The sequence below is a fragment of the Pogona vitticeps genome, chromosome 1 (genome assembly GCF_051106095.1).
Source record: "Pogona vitticeps strain Pit_001003342236 chromosome 1, PviZW2.1, whole genome shotgun sequence".
NCBI classification, from domain to species: Eukaryota; Metazoa; Chordata; class Lepidosauria; order Squamata; family Agamidae; genus Pogona; species Pogona vitticeps.
In genome coordinates, this window is record NC_135783.1 from 261,060,995 (window position 1) to 261,083,321 (window position 22,327).

At 39.7% G+C, this 22,327-nt stretch overlaps 1 protein-coding gene across 18 annotated transcripts in view; it reads left to right on the forward strand.

Annotated features, from left to right (window-relative positions):
- The window catches only part of SOX6 (SRY-box transcription factor 6), a 561,796-nt gene that overhangs the window by 159,759 nt on the left and 379,710 nt on the right, over window positions 1–22,327 (forward strand). For 2 of the 18 annotated variants that reach the window (XM_072985716.2, XM_078383901.1), the window contains exon 1: window positions 11,061–11,348. The exons of 15 other annotated variants lie outside the window; for them this stretch is intronic. The gene's annotated coding sequence lies outside the window, so the exon portion shown is untranslated. Of the gene's footprint in view, window positions 1–11,060; window positions 11,349–11,591; window positions 11,664–22,327 lie in introns of those variants that run through there. One more of the 18 variants, XM_020802948.3, reaches the window with a different exon arrangement.

Genomic DNA, 22,327 nt, shown 5'->3' on the forward strand with positions numbered 1-22,327 from the left:
TTTCCATCATTCGGCTTTAGTGGATGACCTGCAGGCTCTACAAGACAGAAAGAAAAGCTTCTCTGTTATCTTCTTCCTCTGTGCTTACTTCCAGACACCTCTGTCATGCCTCTTTTCATGTGCCTTTTTTTTTTACTAAGCTAAAATCACCAGACATTGCTGTCTTTCCGCTCAAAGGAACTGCTCCGCACCCTTGTCATTTTGCTTGTCTCTTTCTGCAACTCTATATATCCTTTTTTAAGGCAGATGGTGAAGACCAGAACTCTATAGGGTCTACCAAGCCCATTTCAGTGTTTTTTCCTATTCTCTGCCAACTTGACTTCTGACTCTGCATGACAGCATTGCCACTGTTTGCACTGTGTCATGCCATGCATGAACCACTGCTATGCCAGCCTGAACCTTCCAGACTGCTATGTTGAACTCCTAAATTACTGCTACTGTGCTATGTACACTAATGTAATATATGGATATTCGATAGAAACCGCAGGACGCTAAGTACTGTGCTCAGGCAGGAGCTCATTGTTCTAATGTTGAATGGATACAGATACTGCCTGGAAGGCTTTTTATCCAGTGAAGGTTAAGCAACACAGTTAATTTACTATCTAAACAGTTCTAACTTTAAAGCCAATGTTCCTATTGCATGTGGGAGACTGACTCCACATTTTTCTGCTTATTTACTAAAATGACTGTGGTGTATATTTCAACATTTGATTTTTATTAAGTTGAAATGTGCCTTTCAGATGCTAGCTTAGGCTAGTGTGTATTGAGTTACACACAGAATGCATTCATTCACATTACAGCGTCCTTAAACTATTCTCTCTTATGACCCGTTCCTGCAGTTCCTTTAGCTGGTGACCTCCATCTAAATTCACTGAAAGGTTTATGAGTAGATGTTTTGATGATGTGGACTTTGTATTGCCAGATTTTAGATTTTGTTCCTTATGACATGACTTGACACCTGGTTCTTAAGTTTAGGTTCATAGCTTGTGTTCTGTTCTTTAGTATATTTCACTTTTAATAATTATAGGCCTGTTTTGTTCATGCCTGTTTGATTACTACACCACTAAGAAGTGGCCAGCATGTATATATGACTTACTACAGTATATGTAACACCACAAGTGTAATTTCTGAATCACATCAAAACTTTATTTTTCAATAGATTTCATACCAGAACAAGCAAAATGCATACCTGGTACCATGGGTCTCTGGTGGATTATAAACCTATCTAAAACATTACAGTGGTGCCTCGCTTAACGGGCACTCTGTTAAGTGACGAAACTGCATAGCGATTAACTTTTTGCGATCGCAAAAGCGATCGCAGTACGATGTTTCCTATGGGGTTTTATCGCTTTGCAATGATCGGTTCGCTGTTTCGCTTACCGATCATCACAAAGCGATGATTTTTAAACAGCTGATCGGCGGTTCCAAAATGGCCACCGGGTAAAAAAAATGGCCACCTGCTGTGTTTTTGCGCCGATTTCTTGCTTAAGAGGCAGCGAAAATGGCCGCCGTATGGAGGATCTTCACTTTAAGGTCAGTTTTTTGCCCATAGGAACGCATTAAACAGGTTTTAATGCGTTTCTATGGGCTTTTTAAAATCGCATAGCGACGAAATCGCTTAGCAGCGATTTTTGCTGCACGGATTAACGTCACTACGTGAGGCACCACTGTATTTAAACTGAGTTAAAGCAAAGCAAAAGCAAAGCGTGCTGCTTTTATACTGTCCCATAGCGCTTCAAGCACTCTCTGGGCGGTTTACAAGTTAATTATACAGGCTACACATTGCGCCCCCCCAGCGAGCTGGGTACTCATTTTACCGACCTTGGAAGGATAGAAGGCTGAGTCAACCTTGAGCCGGCTACGTGGGATTGAACCCCAGGTCGTGAGCACAGTTTTTAGCTGCAGTACAGCGGTTTAACCACTGTGCCACGAGGTTCAGTGAAATTTCCTTCTATCCCAAACTGATAGAAGCTCAGGGAAATCCCCTAATTTCCATGATAAAGATAAACAGAAACTGCCAAAGAAAGTCCTTTTTTATGCTGAGCAACCAAGAGGATAAATATCATATCATGTGTGTCCTTGCTTTTCCTTATTTTGATCCTTCTCAGCCTGATGACTATGCCCAGTACTTATCCAATCCTGATTTCAGTTGTTCCCCTCTGCATTCTTTGCCTCCAAGATTTCACCTTGAGTAAAAAAAAAAAAAAGGGAGAACTGGAAAACTTACTTTCAAAAAGTAGTTCCTGTTACATGTTACAGTGTTTAAGGGCAAGTAACCCATTGTGAATGTTTATGACAGGATTTCAAAAGTAACTCATTTTGTTTTGCTTTTTCTTACTTAACTTTTAAATGAAAAATTCTTAGGATTGAAGAGCTAATGGCATAAAACTTTAAAAAATGACATTTAAAATAAACTTTTGAAAACAACTAGAAAACATTGGTGGACATCTTTTTGTTCTGTTACACATGTGGAAGGCAAAAGGTGTAACATTCAGTTTTTCTTAGCTAGGAATTAAATGTGCACCAAGTCAGTGGGTGCTTGTTCCTCCAGAAATCCCAGAAGTGTTATAAAGTCAGTGCCAAACAAAAGGCTAAATCCTATGTTGTCCTTGCCATATAGGCAATTAGGAAGGAACCGAGCTTGGCGGTGGACAGTATTGGCAGTTATAGGCCCATGTTCATGTCACAGTACAGAAACGGCATTGGTCACCTTGCTTGGTGACCTATTGAGGGAAGCCGATGGGGCAAAATGTCCTTGTTGGTTCTGCTTGATATCTCAGCCACCTTTGATACTGTTGACCATGATATCCTCCTGGGACGGCTTTCCAAGTTCGGGCTCAGTGGTCTGGCTCTTGCCTGGCTCCGGTCCTTCTGGGAGGACCGTTCCCAGAGAGTCCAGCTTGGAGAGAGTGTATCGGACCCATGGCTCCTCAATTGTGGGGTGCCGCAAGGCTCAATCATCTCTGTTTAATATCTATATGAAGCAGTCGGGAGGGGTCATCCCGGGGGTGTGGGTCTGTGTCATCAGTACGCTGATGACACGCAGCTCTAAATCTCCTTTTTTTCAGCAGCGGATGCCGTTGCATCATTTGAGCACTGCCTGTCGGCTGTACAGCAATGGATGCAGGAGAATGGACTGAGGCTGAACCCGGACAAGACAGAGGTCTTGAGGGTGGGTGCCCCTCCTATCAGTGGTTTGGGAAGCTCCCTCCCTTTTGGGGGGGGCAACTCTCACCACAAAGAGTGTGGTCTGGAGCTTGGGGGGTCCATCTGACTCTGCGCTTACCATGGAGTCTCAGGTAGCATCTGTGGTCTGCACCACCCATCTACATCTTTGGCGGATTGCCCAGGTGTGCTCCTATCTTGGTGTTGGGGTGCTCACCACTCTGGTCCATGTGCTCGCAGTCTCGAGATTAGACTACTGTAATGTGCTGTATGTGGAGCTGCCCTTGAGATTGATGCGGAAACTACAAATGGTCCAGAACACGGCCGCCAGATTATTAACTGGGGTGAAAAATATCACCACATTTCCCCCACTCCGGCAGCCTTACACTGGTTGCCCATTCATTTCCACATTGACTTCAAGGTGTTAATGTTTACATATAAAGCCCTAAATGGTTTAGGAGCAGAGAGAGTGCCTATTCCCACCTAGCTCTATTCATATCACTCGATCTAGCCAGCCTGGGCAGCTGAGGGGCTTGACCCCAAGAGAGGCCCGGAAGGAGAGAACTGAAACAGGGCCTTTTCGTCAGTGGCCCCTCGCCTCTGGAGCACCCTGCCCCTGGAGATTCTCCTGGCACCCTTGCTGGGACTTTTTAAGAAAAAGCTGAAGACTTGGTTCTTCAGGCAGGCCTATCCCCCCTTCAGTTTCTTAATTCCCTGTGTCTTACCTTCTTGGACTTAGCTTATCTCTATGTTGTTTGATATTGCGTGTTTTAAATATTGTTTTATATTCACAATGTAAGCCGCCCAGAGTAGATTCATTGAATCTAGATGGGCAGGGTAAAAGCTGGAAAAATAAAATAATAAATAATTATAACTTTCTTCCCCTTCCCCCGCCAGAGCCTTCAGCACCACCTGAAAATTGGCTCCAGATGGTATTCCAGACCTTCATAGTCAGTTTTTGGGAGGGGGGGCGTTGTCTCTCACTCAGTACCACTGGAAACCTGCTGTTCTACTAGTGGAAGTCCTGTGTTGTATAGTGCTTTTAATGTGCAGTAGTTATTTTTTGTGACTTCGATGTACCTTACGATAATAGAACAAAATGTGTTCACATTACTAATAAGTACTTCAGATGCTGGCCAATGAGTATGTTTTCTGGGATGAAACAAGAGTTCCCTCTTAATTTTTTTCTCCCCATGGTTGTGGCATTTTCAAAATGGGAAATCTCATGAGATGTGGGAGATCTGAATCTCCTTTTTTGTTTGTTTTGTGAAATCAATTGCAGAAGCTTCCATCCTTAGGAAGCAACATGGGAAGGGTATTTCGTTCCTTTCCATGTGATTTTCCCAATGTAAATTGTGTGCCCCCCCTCCCCACTGCTGCTGTTAGCTCTGTAGTGGAAAAACACACAACCCAATTATTACGCCTGCATTTTCCTGCCTGCTGAATAACTAATAGCAGCTTGGGGAACACAAAGTCCAGTGGGAAATCAGGAAGAAGAGTTAAACACCCCTTCTCTTTGCACTAAATTTCTATCTCACATTAGAGCCTCCCATAACTCTTACTGTTCAAGAAATGCAACAAAAAAGTTAACAAAAATGGCAGGGCTGCGGTGTCACATGTGATTCACCCCAGAGATTGCTGTTTCCTGGGCCTGATTCTAGCTGAGTTGGTAACTGGCCCATTGGACCCAGGAGAAGCTTATGCTCTTGTAGGAACCCAAGCAGTAGCCATATGCACTAGGGTCAGAGCACCGTTACATTGCACTATGCCTCTTCTATAAAAAGCATGGCCTTTCTCGGGCACTTCCAAGTAATAATGGTGGCTACAGAATGTGCAGCATTATCTGAAAGTATTCCGAGGCTGCAAGTTTGTATCCACCTATCTACAAGTAAGCCCCTCTGTACTCAGTCATCAGACAGGTATAAGATTGTACTGTACTGTGAATTTCTGGGCTAAACTGCAGAAGCCTGTGCTGCAGGGTCAGAAGACCAGCAGTCGTAAGATCGAATCCACGCGACGGAGTGAGCGGCCGTCGCTTGTCCCAGCTCCCACCAACCTAGCAGTTTGAAATCATGCAAATGCAAGTAGATAAATAGGGACCACCTCGGTCGGAAGGTAACAGTGTTCCGTGTCTAAGTCGCACTGGCCATGTGACCACGGAAGATTGTCTTCGGACAAAACGCTGGCTCTATGGCTTGGAAACGGGGATAAGCACCGCCCCCTAGAGTCAAACACGACTGGACAAAAATTGTCAAGGGGAACCCTTACCTTTACCTTTTCCAGTTCTGGTGAAAAGTTTTGTTGTATGGTATCTAGTTTTGTTGTATGGTTTGGGTTTGTCTTTACTGCCACTGTGTTAATCCCATGGTAGTATCTGCTGAGCAGGCGTATGTGACCAAAAGTGAGTGTTTCTTTATGTATAAAGTGTGCAGAGAAGATCTCAGCTTGGATAATCCATTGTGTTGCTTGCGGAGGGCGGGGAGGACAGCGGGGTGTAGGAGGAGGAGGAGGAAAGGTCTCTATTGCTTTGCACAGCAGTGCAGTCACCTGGCCTTGGGTCATTAGTGTTTTAGTGGTTTTCCCCTCACAACAATGCACGACATGCTAATTTGAGGGTTCTGAAAGCTAAGCAACCTGTTTTAAAATCAGACATTTTAATTTGCAGCTTTAATGGCTATATTATAATAATGGGCTTTGGAAGAGAAAAAAGGGCACGTCTCATGTTCCAGAAGCGAGGCCCAGTGTAACAGAGGCTGACAAAATTAAAAACCTCATAATATGACCTTTGCTTGGGATAAAAGGCTGTTTCATAACAATTTCCTTTTGTTCTTTGTTTAAGCCATTACTCCAAAAGGAGACTCCGATTAATCTAAGTAAATGCATCATTACAGTCCTAATCCATGTCCTTCTGTCAGTGTCTGTTTTAATTAAATAAGAAACACTAGCAGAAAGATATCACGCACAAAGCTGTGGTTGGAGGGAGAGAGGCTTGGTTGATCAGGGTAAGATTAAAAAAGGCTTTAGTGTTTTGTCCACTTACGTAGTCCCAGAAGCTGTACTATTGTAAGTTAAAAGGGTAAACTTGCAAAGTAGTTTAAGCTGGTGCTCCTTGCTACTGTACCCCCCCAAAAAAGATTTCTGTAAAATTATTTCTCCTAATCTCTTAATTATTTACAAAATGTACAAGAAAGTATGTACAAGTAAATACTGTTCACGTATTGGTTTGAACCATGAAGAGATCTGCTATGTAAATTTGTTTATTTCTTTTTCCTGTTTCTTCTAGAATGATCCCTGCAATATTAATTAAAAAAACCCACAAACCAACAGTGTGATATACTATTAACATGTGAAACATTTATGAAGATCCCCACCACATAATTATTTTAACGCTAACGAAGAGTTGATTTGTATACATTTAATGCATCTAATTTAGTTAGAATTGCCTAAGCTGCACATGAGTAGAGATTCTTCCTCACGGTTGTGTTCCAAAATCATTCTGGCAAGAACATCTTCCCCTATCTAGACCATAATATTTGATGTAATGAAAAGAGAAAGTGTGCAGTGCTGAGAGTAATTAATTTAGCCTAACAAGATGAAGATAAATGAAGCAAAGCAAGGATTCCATAAATCAAGAGGTCTTGTTTACAGTTTAATACTATTTGATATTATGTATTTTCTTTTTCAATTTACAAAGGAAAAGTATCTCACTTAAATGAAATGGGTACAAGTTGAGTCCAGAGGCAACAAAAATTTAAAAAAAACACACCAGGGTATGCACATACGTAGTGTTACCATTAAAATGCCACATAACAGTTTTTAAACTCTTGCAACAATATTGAGATAAAAACAGATACAGGTACATGTAACTCAAAAGTAAAAATGCAGTGAGAGGGTTTATGGGTTGGATTCTTATTTCAGTGTAATTCCAGGATGCAGTTGAAATCTGATATGTTTTCTATTGTCTGTTTTAATGTTGGAGGTCCAACTCTTCAAATATTTGTGTGTATATACAAATATATGGCATAGACATTATTAATTCTATTCTACATCAGTCATTAAGATTTTCTTTCTGTCCTACTTCTGTTGCAAAATACATTTATTCCATCAAAAATATCATCTTCATTGTTTCCTGATCTACCTAAATTAACACTTGCTATATTGATACACCCCAGTTTTTCACATTCAGGTCTCTTCAACATTTAACTTTTCTAAACTAATGTTGCTTCCTCTAAGCCCACTTTATCTTCTTTTGTCTCTTTGCTGTTCCCAAGTGTTCTTGTCCCTCCCCTTCTAAACTTCTGAGGATTACCAATTTATAGTTTATATACTCCTCTGTCAGGTAGCTTCAGGCAGCTGTGTCTGCTATAAATATTTTTCAAACAAAACAAGCATTTCTGCCATTTCTGGACTATAATGCTCACAAGCACCTATACATTGGGCACCATCTTCACTCCCAAACACGCTGCCTATGTAAATAAGTGGGAGAAAACCTCCATTTATCTTGACAGTCTAACATTACAGTTTCTAGATCTGGCAATCTCAACTGTAAAGAGAGGCTAAGTGAGAAATTAACATGCACAGAGGAAAGCACTGATATAATTAAGTACCTATGTGTTGTCAAGCCAATTCAAACTTATGGAGACTGTAGTGTTCTCCATTTATTAGATCTATGGTTCTTGTTGTATTATGTAACGGTTTATGAATATTCATATTGCTGTGAGGTGGAGCCAAGACAGATGCTATAAGAGGCGGAGCCTGAGTCAATATTGCAGTCAGTGTGTAGAGAGAAAGAGGGAGAGTAATAGAGTGTGTAGTTTGGGGAAATTCTGAGGAATGATTAACTACTGAAGATATTCATGAATCAATCTATGTAATCAATAAACCAAAGTTTTATTTAAAAGGACTTGAAGTGTGGACCTGAATCTTTCTGAAGTAATGGTGATTTAGAGATCACCTGGTGGCAGCAAGTGTAAAAGAAGAGAGTGTTTGCCTTCGTGTGCTCTGAGGCTTGAAGGTCAAGCAAAGGGGCACGAGGGTGGACACCACAGAGACCCTTGCCAACATTTCTTAGGTATACAGTACTCGGAAGTGGTTTTCCAATTGCTGCTGCCTCTGGTGGTATTCTAGGACTGTGCAGGCTATATAGACTCTTCTCCTAGTAAATACAGAGGGAAATTGAATTCCCAGCCTCGTACTCCAACTCACTATGCTATCCACTGATAGCTCTGATAAATTACTTCCAATTCAGTATATTCAAAGTAAAATACCCACATTTCAATTTAATAAGCAAACAAACATGCAAGTTAAAAAAAACCCAGTTCAGATGATGCAAGGATCTCCAAGAGTCACAAAGCTGGAAAGGACCTCAAAGTCCACTGTCTTGCCAATGCTTGAACTCTGCTGCTACAACATTCCTGCTAGCTGGCCAATCCTTTGCTAACTTAGAAAACTGCAGAGCCCTTCACTTTCCAAGGCACTCCATATATATATGTTTTTCAAATTGTCTCATTAATTTCAGTGGCATTTTCCCTGGGGAAATTGACTTGCTCTTTGCATTCTTTTAGAAATAACGGCCAAATATTCTACCTAAAATATACCTGAATCTATTCATTATTAGTTGATAAAGATTCTGAGGTGTAAATAGTTATTTAGTAAAACTCATACTTTGCATAAAGTGTGTAAGTTTCCAGTGGAGCTCCCCACAGTCTCTCCAAGGGAATATTCTGTTGATCCATGGGACTGCCATGGCACCGTTCTCCTTCCTTGTGGTAGTCAGGCAGCCAGTAATATCTAATATAACTGCAGGCAGTCATAATAGACTGCTTCAAATAGTAGTATTCCTGTCTCTGTGTTTTTTAAAATATCTCAGGGGGTCATGAACAAATCCTTGCAACTGCATCTAAGGATTTCAATAAATAGCACTTTTTAAAATCCAAACAATTGCCTTTTATATTACTTTTAAACAAAACTACTAGTCCATCAAGAGTTTCAAAAGGAAAAAACAATTCTGCAGAGTGCTGGTATGGCAGCACAGACCAATCATTATGGCACCCATTCTCTAGTCCTTTATTTTTCAAGTTCGCAACAATAGGTTGTTGATTCAATGGACAAGACCAGAACAATTAAGTTCTCTGTTTAGCAGCAGTGCAGCATTTTAATGCCCTCCTCTAATAATGGTCTCATTATTGTTATTCTAAGACTGGGCCTCAGGAGGAGGAATATTTGCTGGAGGTACGTCATTATTTTGCAAATTTCGATTAGCTCATCATGTTGTCTGTACTGTGAAAATCGTAGCTAATTAGAGCAGCCAGTTAGACTACCAGGTTTTCAGCTTATGAGTTAAAAGGTAGCATACTTGATAGGCCAATGATGTGAAAAAGGTGGTAAAAGGAGGATTAGAGCTGTTGCCTTAGTAACTCTAACTTCCATCTGTGAGGGAACAATGGACTTGTGTTTCTCCCCCACCTTGGTGTAAAAATTGGTTTTGTTTTGAAAGGACAGGGCTCTTTATATGACAATCTGGAATTCAGCCTGAGTATAGTTTTAGTTGTTAGGAGAGACCATTGGGGGATAGGGAGGGTGAAAGGTCATGGTGAGCTCAAGGACATGAAAGGTTGTTGTCTCATGTAACAATAGCAGATTGTTTTGTCTTATTATTTCTAGCCAACCACTAAGTCAGGTGATGGAACAAATACCTCACGATTAGTCAGGTGAAACAGGAAAGAGAGATAATGTACCTTTCAGAGAACAAAAGATAACTATAGTTCGCTTTCCCGAAACAAAGTTGGATTTATTTGTGTTCATCCTCTGAAAAATAAATAAATAAATAAATAAAAAGCTTGTTTACTAACCTAGAGTTCTTGTGTGCTTTCATACCATGCTGCCTCTGTAGGCCATCACGTTTCTAGAAAGCACTTCAATGTGTTAGAAAATGTTATTTAAGCTTTCTTCCCATGAAGAAAAAACCCCCAGGAGTATCAGTGATGCGATACTTAACAATAAATTTAGCTGCTGTGCTTTCTCACATTATTGGCTTTTTAAAAAGGTTTTTCTTCAAACAGGCAAGGAATAATATTCCCTATAAATATGAAGGAAATTTGCTTCTACACTTTTCAGCATTTTATTGTCTACAGCATATCTTATGGAAAGTTTACAATAAATGGTTTTAAGAGCTGCTGCTACAAAGCCCATTGCTCCCATGTAAAAATATACATTTGCTGCTTGTTTTGTACAAAGGGGAGGTCAATCTTCTTTGTGCTGGGCCTGATCTTGAAGAGGTTCTGCCCTTTGTCTGTGGGGAACATAAAGGTACTTCAGGGCTGTTTAATAAAACAGCTCCTGCATGCTTTTTGCAGGGAAATCACTTTTGTTAAAGTGAAAAAGCTGCAATCTCCTGGATTTTGCCCAGGGCTCCCTAAAGCTAACTCATTGCTTTTTAAAAAGAATAGGCAAGATAGAAAGGTTGCACTTCCCTTTATTCTCACTTTAACACGGCAGCTTAATTTCCAGAGCACCTTGTTTCCCTCTTCTTCATCTTAACCAATGCTAAATCCATCCCATTTCCATCGTGATACTGAGGATTTCAGCCTCGTTTTCTATGACACTGCCAATCAGCACGTACGATTCCTTCCTATTCCACACATTATCTTGTGTTCCAGTTGATTTTGTTTTTTTTAGTTTCCATAAGAACAGTTCATAGTGATACACTGCAACTGTTAAATACATCCTTTTCCCCCTCTGTGGTTATTTATTACTATGAATGTGTGGGAGAGAATTGTTAGGGTTTCTGCTTTCTACAATTCTGACCTAATGTGAACTGTTTTGTTTTGTTTTTTAAAGAAGCGAAAAAAGGAGCAATTCAGGGTGCCTCTTATCTTTTTCTTCCTCCTGGCCTCTTTTTTAATTTTTTTCCTCTTTTTCTGACAACACAGATGGACAGCCTTGCATCAACTGATAGCTCTGACAGTTTTGCAGCTAATTTGTCATATGGTGCGGTCTTTAACTTTTACTCTGCACTGAAGACTACTGATGATCCTTACTCTGTTAGTTCTTAGGAGAAAGAATCAGATGAATTGGGAACAGTTGGGTGGAATGATGTTGGATCATACTGTTGGTTGTCATGTGACTACCCATGAAGAATGGGAAAGCTCTTAATCCTTGAAGTTGAACTGTTGGCTTAATACGTAAGTACTTTCTGCTTGGTTTATGGCTTGGTTTGGAGGTCTGTCTATTTGGTTTTCTTTCATGGTTGCCCTTGTGCCCCCCCCCCCCTCAGCCCCTCCAATTTTCCTTAAGACCTAGCTGAAAAGATGTATGTGCTCTTCAGGGTTAGAGGAAAAAGAATACAAGGGGTTAACTAGAAGAGAATTGCAAAGGAACTGATCTAGAAAGTTGATTATTAATCCAGCAAGAGAAAAATATCCATCTAGTAAGCAAGAATTAGTACCCAAAGAGCTGATAATAGCGTTCAGCTTGTCCGTGTGGAATGGCAGAGCCAGGTAAGGATAGACATCTTTTTTAGAGCTATTAAATATTTTCTGTAAGGAAACATCTAAAAGAAGGTAGTTTGGAAGAGAACAGATATAGTGTAAATAGTCCACCTTTCTGGATAGGTAAGCAAAATATAGTTAAATATTGCTTTGGCAGTAACTTTGCTTTTCTGTTTTAGGTTGTAAAACACCTTTGAGAGCCTGGGCTGGGTTGCGGTTAAGAACAAGGAGAGATTAGAAAAACCAAAACAAGCTTTAATATGGTATTAAAACGTAATCATCTTTCATGGCACAACTTCTGAAGAATTACAACAATTATTTTGTAGTGCAAAAGCTGAGCTCTAGAAACTGGGAAGTAAATACATTACAAAAAAAATGACAACATGAAGAAAGTAACAGAGAAAAAAGTGGTGTCATCATGGAGAGTGTAGTCATGTGTGTGTGTGCATGTGCGTGCGCTTGTTTGTACTAATGTATTTTAAAATACTTCATTTTCTTGAAAATATGGCTTGAAGTGTAAGTGCTAGGAGAAAAAAAAGCAACAGGAGAGCTGCAAGAGACAGGCTATGGCATGTTTGTTGGAAAAAACTGAGCAAAGCAAAGCTTTCTGCTGTTTGAAAAGAATAATTATTAGCCAGCTTTTCTGAAGGATTTCTTCACGGAATGATTGTCAGATGCCCCATCTTCTAGTTATCAGCTGCTGCATTTTGTGTGCTCATCCAGTCAGTCATTAGACACAAGCAAATTAATTTACCTTTTAAAGCAAACAGTCTGATGCTTGGTGAACAGCATGAGTGGAAGGCTGATCTGAACTAATCCTGCTTATACCACCAGAGCACTGTTTCAGCATGAACAGCTTTGTATCCAGTCAATGTTCGTTGTATTGTCTTTGGGCTATGTGAGGGCCATGTCTGATGTTAAACATTTCCTTCTTGCATAGTAAAGATAAATTTAAGGGAAGCCGATGGGGACTAGCAGCTTAAACTGCAGTCAAGTCCGCAAAAGTTTGGCCACTGGCCATACTGGCTAGCGAGGTTTGGGGTTTGCAGGTTTTGAGGTTTGGGGTTGCCAGCCCAAAAGACCTGGAAGGCAGGTCTGAGGGTGGTTGAACTAGCATTTTTCCCCATCAGCTAGTGTGTTTTTGCTAATTTATCTGTACAGTACAGTACTAATAAATCTAAGTTAGTTTGCAAGCAATAATCAGTAATCCATTTAACGTCAATTACAAATTCCAGTTTATTAGCAGTCTGTTAATGCACCAATGCCTATCTCAACGTCTTAGGAAAGGGGGCTTGAGCAGAAACAGGAATGTTCTTCAAAAAATAAGTCCAGTACAAAATAGTAAATGTTCTAGTGTAAACTAACCACAGTTTTAATGAAGATGCTATACTTGTTAAGAGATTCATATGAAGCCAAATGCGATAGGCAGTACTAGGAAATATGTTTCGTAGCCTTTTAAAATGTATCTGTAACTGGTTGGATAGTTCAGTGATTTAGGTATCTGATCATTGAAGTTCAATTCCCCATTGTGTCTCCTGTGAGTAGAATCAGTCTGTGTGGCCTTGGGCAAGCTGCGCAGTCCCAGAGTGAAGGATTGGTAAACGATTTCTGTGCATTCTCTACCAAGAAAACCCTGGAAATGGTTGGCCTAAGTTTGAATTGACTTGATGGCACACAATTATTATTATTATTATCAAACACATGGCAGTATCCCTGCAAGAGAGGATAGTATTGCTGAATTGTGATTACTGTTTTAATTTGCTCTTCCTAGGGATGATTTTTAAAAACCCAATGCCACTGTAAATTGATAAGCAGGAGCAATTAAAAAAAGTATCCTCCATAATGGATAAATCCAGCCTTAATGCTAATGTTGGTCCCACAACATTTCCCTTCCCTGTTGCTGATCCTTTTGAAATCTTGTTCTAGAGGCCTTTCTGGAGCAGGTTTTTAGGATGCATTGGGGCCTGCGGTGGTGGTGGTGGGAACTGCCATTTTCTGATTCCAGTGAAAGAAGTACAGTAGTGCCCTCAATGAGTATCTACCATTGAGTTTAGGCCTACTTGTTAGAATTAGATCAAAATGCAAGCATGTCTCTTGCAGCTGTCTTCTACGAATGTATGTCAGTCTATGCTGAATGGTTTTTTCTTATGTAGAGAACTGCTTCAATATTAGGAGTAAATAGCATGTTGCTCCAAATATTTGTAATGTAAAGTTTGTTTATGCAGTTCTGCCTGCTAGAAGTGTAATGAAGAATAGGTGTCAGCATTCACATGTGAGTTGGCATTACAAACAAATAAACACTGGAGCAAGAGAACTGACTGGCAGGCTGAGAAATAAAATTTTTTGGAAAGTTGTTTTTAAAAGCAAGTAGATTCAATTAAAGGTTGAAGGCCCAAGTAACAGTTAGTTACCATTTACTTATTCATAACAGTAGATACTTTTAATTACTTGTTTTAAAAATATATTTACAAGCCACTGGTCTGTGATATAACACTTTTTCCTCCTATTTTGGCACTGCCACAAGATATACAACAGAATAGCACATACCTGAACTGTGTTATCTCTCCCCCACAAGCTATGTCCCAAAACTCTAAAAGGAATTAAAAGATTACAGCAGCACTCTGAAAGGAGTGATGTTATTGCTCTGTACAGTTGTAATGTAACTGAATTATACCTTCATTATTAGGAAAAGTGAATAGTTAGGAGTAACTATGCTATTAGTAACTAAAAATATAGAGTTTTTATTTTGAAGTTATATAATTTTATACACAATTTTATCAGAAATTGGTGTCTTATGCAAGATACTGAAATATGTAGATAATTGGTTGGCAATGTACATTTGAAAGTAAGTTTGATCAGTACTCTGTAATGCTGAAATACAGTATGTAACTTATATCCATCCAGTTTAGACATGCGTAATAGAAAACCATGGTTCCTCTTGTTATGAAAATGTTTTCCAGTAAGGCTCCAACTTTGTTCTCCCTCTCTTTTTGTAGGGTGGGGAAGATGGCTTCAGCTTCTTATCATTTAATGTTCATCACGTATCAGCTTTGTGTGCTGTGGTTTGCTTTAATGGTGTTAATCTAAAATGAACTGGGATCAAACTTTGATTTCAGATCTTGGTTTGTTAACGAATCACCAAATTCAGTCATAAAAGGGAATTAGGGTTATTTCAAAATCTTCCAGTCTCATCGCTTGAAGGCAAAGGAGGAGGAAAGAGGAAGGGTAGGCATTTGAGACAAATGGTGCTATGTAGACATAAAATTAAATCATAGTTTCTTGTTTGGTCTAAACTGGGACAGACCCATGTCACAACACAACTTTCTCTGTCTCTGTTCCATACACTGTCTGCTTCTGCCTCTACACCCTCGCCACTCATATTTTCCTGAGACTTAGTGCATCTCGGAGGAAGAGTAGGGTAAAAATTAAATGTAACAAACATTTAAGTTGTTAAAAACTGACTCTTTCTGCTAAAGTGTACCCAAATTCGGGTAGAACAGTAGGGCTGGAGTATTTCTATGCAGGAAACATATTTATTAACTCTTGACTCTTTCAAGACAGTAGCAAAATGCTTCAGCTACCTTGCTTTTATTTGAGATAGCCTGTGAATGGCTATGACCTCAGCCTCTTCTGGAGCTTAAAATAAGACTTGCAGTGGAACATAAACCCTTGGAATGTCTATGCTTGTGACATGTGACATGAAATCCTGTCTAGCCCCTCTCTGAATAATGTAGAAAGGAGGGGCATGCAGTGGATGATGATGTGCAGAATGAATGTGTCGTTTTTCTCTGGGAGTTACCCACAGACAAAGAATGAGACTGTTGTTTTGAATATTTATTTTGGGTGGAAGCTGAAACAATTTTGTGGATGGACCTGATGACGATGCACAAACAGGCTGAAATAATGTTTTTACTTATTATTAACTCCCTGGAACAGTTTGGATAGATCAGAATATTGTAAATATCTCCTCTTCATATGCAGGCTCATATTATAATAAGTCTTCCAGCGATTACTTATTACCACAAACATGAATGGAAAGCATGGGCTACATCTACTGATCAGTAGTGCGAAATAGTTCTTCAAGGTTTCCAGAAGAACAGCCTATGTTCCAACTCCCCAAAGCTAACTAAAGGACTCTTTCAGAAACACCCAAACAACGAATTCAGAGTATCAGATTGTTTTTGCCAATATATGTTATTCAAGAGGATATTTTTGTAGTTCCATGTAGAATGTAAAGATGGGTTTGCTGCATCATGATATGTAAAGCAGCCTAGAGAAGACAGTTCTACACATGGGTGGATGTAGTAGAGGTAGGGCAGATTTGGCCTTTACGTTCACAGCAGCAGATGAGAAACAAAATGAATGGAAACAATTGAGTTGCTCCTCTGCATTGTTCATTTTTTTTGTCAGTACACATGAATTTATACAACGGCATCTATGCAACGTCTTGGCTCACTCAACAGATATAGAAAAAGAGGGAGCAGTTTTGTGGCTCCCTGCAAGTATCTTCCTTTGATGGCAGGATTTATCTGATTGTCCTCTTGATAGTCTTGGCATTTGCTGAGTGTGATAGACAGGTGCAGATCCACGGAGTGTTCTGCACTACTCCATAGATCTGCACCTGCCCATCGGCTCAGGTTTACTGATAAAAAATGGAGAACTCTGGCTTTCACAAAACACTGCCAGGCTTTGATTGTGATAGAATGGCTGTGAAGATCAGCTCATGGTGGGATCTAGAGTATGTTATTCAAAACATCCTGGAAATGACAACAAGCAAACATGTGTAGCAGATTAGATGTATCTGTGCCGAAACCCTGGCCACCTCTCAGTGCCAAGCAAATTAGTGCAATTGTGATACAACCATTACTTCAGTTTGGAGAATTTCCCCATGAGTGCACTCACTTTGAAGAACAAATTATTCTCACTTAGGCACTTTGCTTTCCAACTTACATAACATTCTTGCTTTTATGCTAAACAACATGGCTCGGGTTTCACATGCCCAAAAGTGTATAGAGGTGTGTGTGTGTGTTTGTGTGAGTGTAATTCAAACAGTGCATTTAAATTTCAGAGTGTAATTAAATGGAATGTCACCATGGTGAATTTGTTTTTAATTTTCTCATGTAATTCTCTCTAAAGTGTTTTTTATATTGCAGTACTGATTCTCCTACATTGCCTTTGACTTATCCGTTGGACTCTGTCACTGTACTGCAGTTGACCAGTTACCATAGAAGGAAAAAAATATTAATGGCCTCATGACAACTTTCTGTTATCCCCGATTAGTACTGCTCAGTACAGTACCAATGTGTAATTACTCAGAAACAGGAGAAATAGTTTTGGTTTAATTTCAAACTTTTCTAATTAGGAAATCTAGATAATGAAAATAAGTCATATTCAAAGAAGTAGGGCAAATATTTGCCATCCAACATGCCATACAATCCATGTCCACATCAGATTAACCCCCATGTTAAAGTCTGAGGACAAAGGGAAAATAATCTCACTTTAGATCGATTTGTCTAGTAATCAAAGGCTTTTCACCTTTTATTCACCTTTTTATAGTGTGTGCTTTAGCTTATTTACTTTAGTCAGTTCTGTACTTTAACTGGTAGATTAAAAGCCTTTTGCTCTGTTGGAACCATTAAGAGGCATATTGGTGGTCTAATTAGAATATAGTACTGTCTGGAATAAATGAGTCAGTGTGATTGTGATTGGGGCATATGTATAGATAGACCCTGTCTTCAAAATACAATATTTATTGGGGCTTTATGAATAGTATCTACTTTGATTGAATTGGAATTATTACAAACAGTTCACTTCAAGCCAATTTGTGGCCTGTCTGTTTTGATCTGCAACCAAATATTTTAAAATATTTGTATGTATTAGTATTTGTCTAATGGTGAAAAACATGAAAATAGAGAAAATAAAAGGATATGATCTGGAACAGGAAGGATGTGAAATTCAGTACCATCAGCTATTACTGGACCTCCAGTGTGCAGGTAAAGCTCCCTCCGACTCCTCCTTTCCCTCTTCCTTCCTTCCACCTCCATGACAGCTGTAGAATGTATTCCTTGCCTAGCTTCCACCCTTTATGAATCCATTCCGCATTAGCTGGGCATAGTTGTCCATCTGCAAGTCACATCTGGAACCTCTGAAACAAAAGCTGGTCCTCTGGATTTTAAAATTTCAAAGTAGATTTGTTGTTTTGGAGGGTTCTGATTTGATTCTTGGGCTGTTTCAGGCTTTTTCACTCTGGTTTGAATCAATTTGAAAACTAACAAACACCCCCTTGTTGCTTTGTTGGAGCAACTTTTACATTTGAACCAAATCCCTAATAGAGTCAAACCATTATAGATGTGGTGGTGTAATCCCTGTGGGCTATTTGGTTCAGCCCACAGACTGGGGAAGTCTTTAAAAACAGGCAGTGATGGTAACAGTTCATTTTAGGAAGACAGGTGGATAAGGAAAGGATCAAAGCAAGCCTTGGGCCCTTATTAATTTGATTTAGGTAATAGACTGTGGATGCATGTATGCAGGAGGGCAATGTGTATCTTCCTTATATTTTATTTTAGAGGCTTGAAGATTTTGATTCATGAGCTACTGTACCTTCTTTAAACATTGGATCCTTGTTCAAGGGGCAGACTTTGAAAGAGTTGTCTTCAGATTTGGTTCCTGACATGTTTGGATTAGTGAGACCTTTTGGGACTTTATTTTGTGGTGCTTTAGTATCTTCCACTAATTCCCTGGCTTGCACTCTGCAAACAGCTTTATCTATTTCCCCAGCTGGTTTGGGTGTGACTCCAGGAAACGTTTTCAGTTTCACTTTGAGGTCTTCTGCTGTAGTCACAGCTGCATTGTCAGTTTGCAAAGCTCCTACACTTAATGTTACAATTCAGGGGAAGAATTTATTGCAGAGGTGGAAGGTGCTATTGGAGTCTCTTTTCCTCCGTAATTCTTATGACATACATTTTTTTTCCTATCTCCTAACTTGAAAATACTGTGAATTCTACACCTATAAGAATGGCCTCCCATTTACCTTCAGTCTTATCTTCCAACACTCCCTCCCAATCCTACAAACAACACTGAGAGTTTGAGATTTCATATGACAACATTTTCTTTCTCCCTTCCCTTTACCTCTGGTACCTTAGTAACTGTACCAGATTTACGTACTGCATTCTTAATCTCTCCCTTTTCACTCTTGCATTCTGTAAGAGCATTCTGTAACACAGTTTTGTGTGTGAGAATCCACTTTAATCTTCATGCCATGTGGGGTTCCAATTTTGTGCTGCTCTCAATGGGCTGTCTTCTAAGGCAGTGGTCCCCAACCTTGGGCTCCAGATGTTCTTGGACTACAACTACAGTCCAAGAAGATCTGGAGGCCCAAGGTTGGGGATCACTGTTCTAAGGGAGCTCTGTGACCACAATAGATCTGAAATGTTAAATCAAACAAGCACAACCAAGAACAACACAAGCTTAGACTAAATTGAGAATGTTAAAGATGCCCACAAGTTTCATGGATGAACAGGGGCATCTATATAAAATAAAGTCTCCAAAAGTCTCTCTAGTCCAAATGTGTCAGAAACCAAATCTTAAGATGGTTCTTTCTTTCCAAGTATTCCTCTCGTGCAAGGATTCAGGGTTCAAACAAGATAATTCCAGATGGGGGCAATCGTCAAGGCCCTAAGTAAAATACGAGGACAGGTACAAATACACTGTCACTACAAAGATTTTCTTTCCAGTTGCTGCCCTGCATGTGTGTATCGACATTATGTTACAGTGGTGGCGCTGTGGGCTAAACCGCAGAAGCCTGTGCTGCAGGGTCAGAAGACCAAGCAGTCGTAAGATCGAATCCACGTGACGGAGTGAGCGCCCGTTGCTTGTCCCAGCTCCCACCAACCTAGCGATCCGAAAGCATGCAAATGCGAGTAGATAAATAGATACCATCTCGGTGGGAAGGTAAACAGCGTTCCGTGTCTAAATCACACTGGCCATGTGACCACGGAAAGATTGTCTTCGGACAAACGCTGGCTCTATGGTTTGAAGAGCGGGATGAGCGCCGCCCCCTAGAGTCGGACACGATTGGACAAAAATTGTCAAGGGGAATCTTTACCTTTACCTACCTATATAAAAGTTATATAGGCTTTACAATCGTAGCCCCTTCCTGAGTATTTTGCTACCCACAATAATGACCCAAATGGCCCTTAAGACAAATTTGCATGTGCACAGGGCTTCTTCATGCATTTTTCATGTACAATAGCTCCTCATACTGTATTGGAGTCTGCTTGTAACATTTTTTTAGGCTTCCAGCTAATATGAAGCAAGGAAGCTGAGAAACCTAGCTCTATCAGTAGATTTCCAGTATGCTCCTATGGAATCCTGGTCCATTAATCCTCCCCCCCCCCCCCAGGTTTATGGAGCCAACCCAGCACACAGATCTCTAGAAACTGGTTGCAAAAACTGGGGGAGGAAACACATGCAAGAGTAATTGTGCAAGTGATTTCTCTTCTTTGGTGAACTGTCTTGCGTGCCAAGACAGCCTGCCAAAGCAGGAAACCACTTGTATGATCACTGTTGTGCACATGGTTCTTCTCAATCAGATTTTGGCCTCAGATTTTGGAATTAAGCACCAAATACCCTTGAGAGTTGAATATGTTAATTTCAGAAGTAACTCTTCCTGTCTCTGGTTTTGAATATCCAAAGCCAAAGTTCAAATGGTGTGTGTGTATGCAAACTGAAATCATTTTGAATGGAATTTGCAAGATCATACAAGAGGTTTATTTTTTTATTATATCTATACATTGCCTTATGCAGGTCTTGCTGGCCAGTTATTCTGTCTCCTTTGCACTTCTGATTTTTAAAGAGATAAACAATTGGACATTGTACACCTGTGTTTATGACCTGCTCTATACACGATTGCTTTTAGAGATTAGAGAAACGCAGCACTTGTTGGGTTTATTTTTATCAGGTTTTAAAGGCACAGCATATTGTAAACCCCTCCTCTGGCAGCATTAATAGCATTAGCCAGTATGCTATTGTGTCAATAAACTGTTATTTAAAATAAGTGTTGATACATCTAAACCTGTCACCTGGTTAATTTTGCAATGGGCTCTTCAAGGTGCCTTTCTTAATAGGATTCCATAATATTTTAACTGGTTGTCATTCTGACAACCTTTTGTAATTATTCCAGTAAATGAATCTGCCAACCACAGAACATTTGTTCTGAAGCCCATAGATGGATTCCCATAGAATGAATATGTCACTTTTTAAAATATTTTCTTCCCTTACTGATATTTGCTTGCCAAATATTTGAATCAAAGGTGCAAGTTGCAAGAATTCAGCCTGTTTAGTAAGAACTGCACACATAGGTACTTAACATGCTTTGCATTGTGCTTTTTGTTTGAGTACTATTTGTACATGAAACAAAGCAGAACTGATAAATTCCTGTCATGCTCCCATCTTTTGGACAAAATGAAAATGGTATCTAGACCTGACATGATTTGTAGTATTCTCTGATGCATAAAAGTAGTGTAAGATAGCGTATAGTGTAAAATATATCTGTGACGTTTATCCATGTGGCCCTGCTTGTTTTTCCCTCACACAAAGGCTCACATCGCGTTTTCTTCTTGCTGCCACCAGTGAATTACTTCAATCCACAATTTAAATGATATTTGTCAGAACACTTGACTTGTGAACAGAAACAGAACTTATTTATTGAAGTGAAGCAGATTGAATAATAACAGAAGTTTCTCAGATACACATTAAACATAGAGCAATTCATCAGCACTTCTCTCAGTACATACTTCTTTTCTCTTGGAATATCATTACCACCTTCTCTACCTATTTTCCTAATCAGCTCTATCTCTCTGATTAACCCTATCTCAATATCTGTTTTCTCTCTCTCTCTCTCTCTCTCTCTGACTAACCAGCCCTATCTCTATCTCTATCTACCTCTCATCCCAATCTCTATCTGACTCCTCCTTCTCCCACCAAGCCTCATGTAAGTGCTGACTCCGCATGAGTGACGCGGGTGATTTGCCACAGTATCCAATGAAGGTAACCCACTGGGGGAACAGCTCAGTCCAGTGAAACTGGAAAGAGGATAGTCCCATCTTTTCTCTACAGCCACTGTGTGTACCCCAAACTAATTCTGGATGGCTGGGAAGATCTTTTGAGCCAGTTTTGTCAGACCATAGATGTCGAAGGGGGGAAGAAAGAAGTAGCCAAAGTTTCTCATCCTCTGTTCTCTGTTCTTTCTTTGTCTTTTGAATGATAATATTTCAAAAGCTAAGGCTTCCATCCTGCTTTTGCTTAAAAGCTTCTGCCTTTAAATTAACCATATTTCTATATGATGTCTTTATTTAGGAAATGGTGGTTTGTTTAAACCTATGCTGATCATGAATAAACCGGGATCTAAAATAATGCTTTTTTCTTTGTAATCATAGCTTGAAAAAAAATCATAGTTCCCTACATTTAGAGATAAAGCACAGCTATGGTTTATTTTAAAATGAAGCCAGAAGCTTTCTATCTTCTCTTGGAAGGAAAGGTGTAACCTCAAGGCTTTCATGGGCTGATATAGTTTATGTGAAGTACATAGAGCAATAAAATGTGATTCATAAATTCTTCATATCAGTAGTGTTTTGTTGCTATTGTTGTTGATAATAATAACATTAACCTGCTAT